This window comes from Lycium ferocissimum, chromosome 1, assembly GCF_029784015.1.
Source record: "Lycium ferocissimum isolate CSIRO_LF1 chromosome 1, AGI_CSIRO_Lferr_CH_V1, whole genome shotgun sequence".
In the NCBI taxonomy this organism is placed as follows: domain Eukaryota; kingdom Viridiplantae; phylum Streptophyta; class Magnoliopsida; order Solanales; family Solanaceae; genus Lycium; species Lycium ferocissimum.
The window spans coordinates 66397419-66407976 of NC_081342.1; positions in this window are offsets into that span (position 1 = coordinate 66397419).

A 10558-nucleotide genomic window follows, 5' to 3' on the forward strand; every position below is an offset into this window, starting at 1 on the left:
ATGCAATACAAATTAAATGCACGAAAATAAAAGAAAAGAAGCAATAAGCTAAATGGGCTCAGCCCCATTTTAGGACTGCTGCTGCCCGCAACTATTAAGCTTCGGCCCGACGAAATTGTTTCAGCAGATTGCAGCAGATGAACTGACTCGAGAGGAGGATTTTGTTGGGCTTTTAGCCCAACATCGAATGCGGAGGAGGATGAGTCCCAGACTCGTATGCGAGGTTCATGCAAAAAAATGAAAAGAACGGATCAGTAAAGTAAAGATATACAAGAAAATAATACCCGATATACAGGCGATATACACTGAAATATATAAACATTATGTACATCCTGTACCCTATATATAGTGTAGTCATGATAGCTTAACGCAGCCCAGGGGACAGAAAACGGAAATGAACATAACGTAACCCATGTTAAGCATGTATCAAGCTACACATAGATTTTTGCTTGATTCCTATTGAATTCATAACATATTGACGTCAACAGATAATCATCATGAATGTGCATTTCATAATTCTGAGTCTAAAATATGAGCAAATAGAGGACACACACAGGGGATAATTTGGGAAAAAGTGGACATGAGTTGGTGCAGGGAACCTAGCTTTAAGCAAACAGATAAACAAGACTAAAAAATTATATCAAAACCAATGTTTCATCTCACATTGTTTTAGACTAATTCAGACAGATCCCTAAACGGGTAAGTAATATGCTAATACCCAGGGAACTATCAAAGGCGAAACTTACACGTAGTCACAGAATTCAGATTCGTAACCTCACTATCATATTTAAACAGAATAGGTAACTTAAGAGATAACACACGGCTATGGAAGATGGTAATTAAACAACAATGTCAAAAATGGACAGAGCATGTAGAAACTAGAACGACCAGGGGCATCGCATAGGCATAAGGAGAGCAAACTGAGATTATAGGATATGTAGCGAGTCGTCACACAAAGAATAAAATATATATAAAAAATATGTGTAGCATATAGAGGAAGCAAGCTCGACTTAAATACGGGCTGAAAACATCCGGACGCGATCTGGTGTTTCGAATGAAAATTTAAATACCATGCTTTGAATTTGAAAACGACATTGAAACCATGACACCAAAACAGTCCGATACAAAGATATGTATTATTGAGATTTCAAGTCATAGTCCGGGTGTTCAAAGACATAGTACGGAGATTCCAATTATATAAGAATTAATACAAAGACTGGCCCAAGAAGAATCTGCCCACACAGCGACAGTCTATCATGGAACCCATCTAAACAATCGAATAGGTCGCTATGGCCCTCATAACACATTCAATTTTGCGGAGATACTACACAGCATAAGTTCGATTTTTAGGTGGTCCATGAACTAGTCCTAGCTGGGTTAATATTATGGGACTCCCAAATCATCATGAATACGTATAATAACTAAACAACGATAACTGTGTAGATAGCAGATTAACACTTTATCATATTTAACTAAACGACTCATGATAACTATCCAAATAAGCAGCAAACCAGCAAACATCAGCACTCGTCATATTCCAAACCAACAACTTACCACAACTATCTATGAAGCAAGAACGAAAAAGTTGACACTAATCACATTTTAAACAAACAGGTTACTGCAGCTATTTGAATAAACGGCAAACTAAACAGGATGAAGAACAAGATAAGAATTTACCTTTTCTTGGCGCAGTGAACAGGGTGTCGACGGTCGCGAATCTACAATCGAACACGACGAACCCGACCCGATTAAAACAATCCGAATTTCGAATGTAAAAATGAAAGTAAAGTAATATGTTGATTGTATTTTAGAGTGATGCCGTGGCTATTGAAAAAGAACACGTATAAGAAACATTCAAGAACAGGCTAAGCTATTTTTGTCGAATGGTATCCCCCCCTTTCTCTTTTTTTTGGATGAGCCATAACGAAGTATATATAGGCAAGGTTAGGGTTTCGTTTGGTCTTTGAATTCACGATTTAGGCGGGATTTGAAATCGGATATTCAAACTTGAGTCAAATGGCCGTTCAAATCTGAACGTTTTTTGGCAGATGGTCACGTGATTCGGCTCAATGTTACCAAAAATAGCTCGACCACTCACTGGCTTTGAGGATCAACGTGTTTTGAAGTGAAAAGGAGAAAGCTTTCTCTGTCAACGACAGAAGGCCCAGGCGTAGTGACAAATTGGTGTGGAAATGGCATAGACAAGACTGTCACGGCTAAAAGAAGGATAGGGTTTTGCTAAATGGGGGGTGGAAGAGAGACGAAGGAGAGGGAAAGGAGGCGCGGCTGAAAGAAAGGAGAGAGATGAGCTGAGTTTAGGTTTTAGGGAATAAACGCGTGGGCCGGGTCGGGTACAAATTAATTGGGCTGGTCTGATTTAATATGTGGGTCGCGGATTTGTGGGCTATTAAATTTACATCTGGGCTTCAAATGTTGATCCGAAAATATGGCCTTTTTCTTACTTCAATTAATTATTCTTGGGCTTTTAACTTAATAACTAGTACAATACATACTAGGTGAAGATGATTAATAAAGGATTTAATAGAGTAAAATTAATTTAACGAGTACAAATCTTAAAAGTGAAGCGATGACGAAAGTAATGTTGATAGTAGCATAGTGAAAATGAAAGTAATGATAAAAATAGTAGCGAAAATAGAATATTTAGATTTAATTAATTTAAAAGCCCAAGGAAATAAATTTGAATAAAGGAGGGGCAAAATTGGGTGTCAACAGTAATCCTATAATAGGAAAAAGTTATCAAAGGATTCTAAATTTTCTACAAACATTTAATGGAGTTTAAATATTATTAACAGATCATTTTCTTAGTACTTTATCTTCTTTTAGAGCAAGAAGAAACTAAAGTAAAATTGAAATCTAGCTATTCTTCACCTATAGAAAAATATTTAGTTAGAATTGACTATTTAACGAGAGAACAAAAATTATGTGTTTACTGTAAATAGTTAGAGGCTTGTGAGGAGTTAGGACTAGAGGTTTTAACTTTCTCAATTATGTAAGTGTCAATTATTTACTTTTCTTATATATTTTTTCGTCAGTTTCATTATTTTCCCTTTCTATTCAGTGAAATGTGTCTTAGGAGATGCTAAATCTCTTACAAGCATTTTTGATAGAGAATTTTTAGAAGTATGAATAGTGATGTGAGATATTGTATGTTGATCAATTGAGTTTTATTCGAATTTTTGGAATATGCCATGCAAAAAAAGAATATAGGCAACAAATCTTGTGATTTTTTCTTTTAGTATTGTACTTGCCTAAATTATTGTTACTATGATATCAACAGACATGATTTTCTTCTTCTTCTTCTTCTTCTTTAAATTTAACGATAAAAACTAATTATAATGCGTTGACTTTCCAAGAAATAATCGCGCGAAGGGCGGCCAATTCACTAGTATATGTATATATATAAAAGGGGTCTTCATCATCTTCAACCTTACCACCCGATAACCACCATCTTCACCACCCTTCAACCACCCCCAACTCCATCGTGAACCACCCATTCCACTAAGGGGGGATGTAAGTGGAGGTGAGGGTGTTCACCTGAACACCCTCGGCAAAAAGTTACAGTATACATATAAAATAGATTTGCTGTGTTTATGTACATATATTAGCTTTTGAACACCCTGAACATATGCAAAAGATTAGGTCAAACGGTCCAGGGTGTTCAAAATTATCTCTAGCATCCTAGGTTTGATTCCCATCAACAACATTATTTGTTATATTAGTTTTTGTTGTTTTTTTTTTAACCCCTAAATGAAAATCCTGAATCTGCCACTGCATTCCACTACCCCCCGGACCATTAAAACCACCCATCTCTGACTCACCACATGTCCCACCAACCAAACACCACTGTTGCACACCTCGTCACCACCTTCCTTAATACCACTGTCCACACACCCCATCAACACCTTCATTTCCACACCACAAAAACCAGCGACCAAACACCCCTATTCCGCGACCAATCCCACTGTCCACACACCCCAAAATCCCGACCAAAAACACTGTCAATCCCTCTCTAAAAATCGAGAAAAGAAATTATATACGGGTAAAACTGAGGATACAGGCACGCTCGGTTTCCCGTTGTTATAGTTATTTCTCGGTCACGGTATGACCGTCTCCCGGGAACAAGGCCTCGAGTTCGGGCTGGGATGAGGTGATAAAGGAAGGGCGATTGACTGCCATCAGCAGGAGACCGAAATATCCGTCCTTAACTGGATATTTCGGCGTCGATCTCGGCAAAACAGTTGTCACCAGATTTACTTGCTTTATTTAGAATTGTACTAGGGTTGAAACTCCTCTACTATATAAAGAGGAGGTTGTCATTCATGAAAGGGGTTGGCAATAGCAAGGAGAGAAACAATTTACATCAACAATCATAAGAATCTTCTTAAATCCTCCCATCCGTTTCTTAAGTTCATTTTTATTATACTTCGTGTAAGTTAGTAACAAAAGGTATGACCTCGATTTCTATAATCGAGGCCAAACGCACTTAACAGTTGGTCAGATCTGCTTCTCTGTTCATTTATTGACATATCTCGCTATTTAATCTTGAATTGAATTTAGCCACATATCTTTGGCATTACGCATAAATTTAATTGCTCTCCGTTTTAAGGTTAAACAGTTTGGCGCCCACCGTGGGGCCTTAGATAGTAAAAGGGGCGCTCAATACAACATTCTGGTCACGCTCGATATTTTACACTTGTTTTTTAAGGTTTGATTTCAGGTATACCGGAAATGTCGGATTCCCATTCTGTCAACTTCCAAGTGGAACCAAGCCATCATGAGCATGACGACGGGGACGTACCAAACAACAACGCGCCCCCCGTTAATCCTGTTCAAGTCGGATCATCGGTGGGAAACGTACCCGGCGAGAATAACGGGATCATGCTGCAACAGCTCCAAAATCAGTTAGAAATGGCTATGGCTCAGTTGCAGGCCCAGTAAGAGATCATAGCACAATTGCAAAATCGGGGTCAGGCACCCGATATTGCCCCATCAGAACAGACCCAAGATACGGAGAAAAGACATATCCTATAGGGTAACGAGAACCATCCCGGACAAAGCAGCGAATTGATAAGAAGGCTCGAAGAATTGACCAAACGGGTCGAGTCCGGCGAAAAGAAGATAGAGGCGAACGACAAGAAGGTGGAGAACTACAACTCGAGGGTCGATCAGATTTCGGGGGCTCCACCAGTGTTGAAGGGACCGGATTCGAAAAAGTTTGTTCAAATGCCGTTTCCGCCGAGTGTGGCACCGATGAAAATTCCCAAGAGATTTCGCATGCCCGATATCCCAAGTACAATGGGACAACGGATCCAAATGAGCATGTGACTGCGTATACATGCGCTATTAAGGGCAATGATCTCACCAATGACGAAAGGGAATCAGTGCTACTTAAGAAATTTGGGGAAACTCTGTCAAAGGGGGCTATGATTTGGTATCATAACTTGCCCGAGCACTCGATTGATTTATTTGCCATGCTCGCTGATGCTATCGTTAAGGCCCATGCCGGGGCCATCAAGGTCGAAACTCGAAAATCAGACTTATTCAACGTTAAGCAACGAGATGACGAGACCCTTCGCGAGTTTGTGGCTCGATTTCAAATGGAGTGCATGGACTTACCTCCAGTTACTGACGATTGAGCCGTTCAGGCTTTCACCCAAGGGCTCAATTCAAGGAGCTCGATCACATCAATGGAGTTAAAGCAAAATCTGATAGAATATCCGGCGATCGCCTGGGCTGATGTACACAACAGGTACCAATCGAAGATCGGGGTCGAAAATGATAAAATTTTGAGGGCTGCTTCGGTATCATGGCATTCTGGTAAAGGGAGTGATAAATTAAGGAGAGTGGTAGACCGGGATTCCAGATCGACATATGACAGGTACCAACCCTACCCACTCGATCGAAGGGGAAACGGGCGCAACAGTGAATCAGGCAAGAATGATAGGAGGAATGATCGAAGGAATGATCGAGGCCAAAGTAGCCGTGGATTGATGAACAGAAATGCTGTCGATAGAGCCCCGGGAAACAGAGAATCCCCAAGGTTATCCGAGTACAACTTTTGCATCGATGTAGCAACCATAACGGTGACCGTTATCCAAAACAAAGAAACAAGGCATCCAAGGCCAATCCAATCTGATCCGGAGAAGCGGGATAAAAGTCTTATTTGTAAGTATCATCATACTCACGACCATCGGACTGAGGATCGTCGTGTCACCGAGAGAGGAAGTCACTCGTCTGTTCAATTTGGGGGACATCTTCGAGAATTTCTATGAACGAGCAAAAACCCACTTCAAGAACCTCGGACTCCAACAAGCAGATAGGTCAAGAGCCTCAGAATAGTGATACACATGATCATGGGAGGAACCGACGTTCCCATCGGACCGGTTGTAAAACGCACCAAAATTTCCATAACAAGGGAAAGATGACCCCGATGGTCCCATCACGTTCAACGACGAGGACATGGAAGGCATCGCCGACCGCATAACGACACACCGGTAATATTTGTCCTAGTCAATAAATTTAGAATTAAAAGTGTGTTAATTGATCCGTAGCTCACCTAATATCATCCGATGAAGAGTCATCGAACAGCTGGGACTAGTAGATCAGATCGTGCCGACGATACGGGTCCTAAACGGATTCAACATGACATGCGAAACGACGAAGGGTGAGGTCACTTTACCGATCAGTATGGTGAAATCGCGCAGTGCAGACAAAATTTTATGTGATAGAGGGAGACATGGGACACAATGCATTCTTGGGCATCGTGGATTCAATTCGCGAGGGCGGCCTCGACTACGCATCGTGTATTGAAATTTTCGACCCCGTAAGGTATCAAAACCGGCTCTCGGAAAGCAGTTCAAAGGAAATGTTTGCGGTTGAAGAATCGTTAAGACTACAAAGGCGCCAGCATCGGAGCGAAGGGAAGAATGCCAAATAGCAATCACGATCCCGATCCCATCTTCGAAAGATCGGAACGGAGACCCACTAGACGAAGAGTCGGGAATGAGTACCGAGAACCTTTACGGTGCTCGATGATTCGATGCCACTAAGTCCACAACCAAGAGCTCGAACAAGTCATACTATTCGTCCATCTACTTGAAAGAAGGTATACATCGGGCACGGGGTTAACCCCCGAGCTCAGAAAGAATTTATCGAGTTTCTTAAAAATAACTCGATTGCTTTCGCTTTAGTCCCATTTAGACACGACAGTATTCCACCTACGTGACGACGCACAAGTTCGAGCTCGGATCCAAGTTTTCCCTCGGTCAAACAAAAGCGGGAGGCCACAACCCAAGGTAAACACGCATTCGTCATGGACGAGGTAACCAAGCCCTTAACATAGATCCATTCGAGAGGTAAAATACCCAGATTGGTTAGCTAACGTTGTAGTAGTACCAAAAAAGGGGAATAAGTTTAGAATGTGCATAGATTATAAAGATTTAAACAAAGCCTGCCCGAAGGATTCATTTCCTTTGCCCAAAGATCGATCGCATGATCGACGCTCTGACGGGTCACGACACGCTGAGTTTCGTCGATGCCTATTCCGGGTACAACCAAATACAAATGGACCCGGAGGATCGAGAGAAAACCTCCTTTATAACTAGATCTGACACATATTGTTATAATGTAATGCCCTTCAGCTTAAAAAATGCCAGTGCCACGTTTCAGCGCTTAGTCAACCACATGTTTGAACACCAAATAGGGAAATCCATGGAAGTTTATATAGATGACATGGTCGTTAAGTCCCCTGCTGAGCGCAGACCACTTGAAATTTTAAGAAACTTTCAAAGATATTAAAGTACAACATGAAGCTGAACTCGAAAAAATATGCCTTCGGAGTCGGATCGGGCAAGTTTCTCGGATTCATGGTATCAAATCGGGGAATCGAAATCAACCCGAATAAGATAAAGGCAATTGAAGATATCACCGTGATCAACGACATCAAAGAGGTACAAAGATTGACGGACGGATAGGCCCTAAGCCGATTCATCTCCCGATCCTGGATAAGAGTCACTTCTTCTCATTGCTAAAGAAAAAGACCGACTTTGCATGGACCCTCAAATGTCGATGGCCTTGCAGTAACTCGAAAGATACTTGTCAAGCCCGCCTACTCCACACGCCAAAAGTTAACGAGCTTGCTTATATCTATACTTAGCGCGTCCGAGATAACGCGTGAATTCGTGTCCTCGGTTCGAGAGGAGAAAGGTACGTAATACCCGATTTACTATGTAAGTAGAACCCTCGATGACGCCGAAACCAGTAGCCACACTTGGAAAAACTCGCTTTGGCTTTATCGAGCGCATCTAGAAAATCGAAACCTTACTTTCGCATCATCCCATACGCGTCGCAACGTCGTACCCCTAAGGAACGTCATGCATAAACCCGAACTCTCGGTGCCGGCTAGGAAAGTGGGTCAGGAGATTAGCGGGTACGATATTAAATACAAACCCCGAACCGCAATCAAATCCAAATATCGAGGGATTTCGTGGCCGATTTTGCACTGGCCATGATCCCCAAGGTCGACAAGGAAATGCTTCTTGCCTCGGGGACTTGCACGGGAGTCTGGATCCTTTACACGGATGGTGCGTCTAATGTAAAAGGGTCCAGGCTAGGGATCGTTCTCAAACCTCCCTCAGGTGACATAATAAGACAATCTATTAGATCGGTTGATTTAACTAACAACGAAGCCGAGTATGAGGCTGTGATTGCAGGTTTAGAACTGGCTAAAAGCTTGGTAGCCGAGATCATCAAGGCCAAATGCGATTCTCTCCTGGTAGTCAACCAAACTTACGGAACCTTCGAAATCAAGATGATCGTAACGCGGAGATATCGGGAGAAAATTGTAGGTTATCCTTCGCCGGCCAAGGAGCGGAGGTTGGAACACGTATCCCGGATCGAACAATGAGGCGTATGCTTCGGAAAATGCTGGATCCTTGGTAGAATCAGATGGATTCAATTCGGAAGTTGTGGTGCAGTTGACAAAGTCCGTCATAGAGACCGACCACGCCGAGATAAACTCGACCGACCTCACTTGGGATTGGAGGAACAAATACATAGACTATCTCCAAATAGAAAAGCTACCATCCGATGCCAAGGAATCAAGGGCCATCCGAACTAAGGCAGCTAGATTTTGTTTGGTCGATAGCCAGTTGTACCGAAGGTCATTCCATGGCCCCTTAGCGAGATGTCTAGGACCAGGGGAAACTTACTATGTTCTGAGGGAAGTTCACGAGAGCACTTATGGAAACCATTCGGGAGCCGATTCATTGGTCTGCAAGCTGATCAGAGCAGGATACTACTGAAACGAGATGGAGGAGGACGCCAAAACCTTCGTTCGAAAATGTAACGAATGCCAAAGGCACGCCCCGTCAATACATCAACCCGGGGAAGAGCTCCATCCGGTCCTCTCCCCATGGCCATTCATGAAATGAGGCATGGATATAGTGGGACCTTTGCCATAGGCCCCAGGTAAGATGCAATTTATTTTTCTTATGACTGATTATTTCTCTAAACGGGTCGAAGCTACGCACTCGAGAAAGTCGGGGGAAAAAAAGGTCATTGATTTCATTTACGACTCATGTAATTGTCGATTCGGGGGTACCCGCGAGAGATCACGTGTGATAACGGGAGCAAGCTCATAGGTAGCAAGGTTAGCAAGTTTTTCGAAGAATACAAAATCAAGAAAATCTTATCAACCCTGTATCATCCAAGTGCGAATGGCCAGGCCGAGTCTACCAATAAAACTATACTGCAGAATTTAAAGAAAAGACTGGCTGGCTCTAAGCACCGATGGAAAGAGGTTCTGCCCGAGATTTTATGGGCCTACCGCACAACGGTAAGATCAAGCACCGGGGAGACTCCATTTTCCCTTGTATACGGAGCCGAGGCCCTGATACCCGTCAAGGTTGGTGAGCCAACCTTAAGATTTCGTTATGCCACTGAGAACTCGAACCATGAAGCAATGTCCGTCAATCTGAATCTCATGGACGAAAGAAGTGGAAGGTCATATCCGGATAGCCGCACAAAAATAGAGGATGCAAAGGTATTATAATCGGAGGACCAACCTCGACATTTTCAGATTGGGGACTTGGTACTGAGGAAGGTCACACTTCATATGAAGAACCCTCACGAAGGGAAATTAGCCCCGAATCAAAGGTCGTACCGAGTCACCGAAATAACCGAAAAGGTTCTTATCGCCCGAGAATGAAGACGGACAAATACCTGAAAAATAACTGGAATGTAGCACACCTAAAACGACATTACTGCTAAAGGTACGAATAACTTTTCTTTTGCTTTCTTCTCTCTCGATCTAACCACGCAGGGATACAGCCCGAGGGATAACGAAATAGCACAGCGGATACTCGAAAGTCATAGACTTAGGACTGAAAGCACGTGCTGCACTCTTTTTCCCTTCTACCGTTTTGCCCGGCGCGGGTTTTCGACAAGATTTTTAATGAGGCGCCCGAACAGATGCTATGCATATAGAGCATACCGATCAAAGATCGGGATCGCACATACGGCTAATAGTACCCGAGCC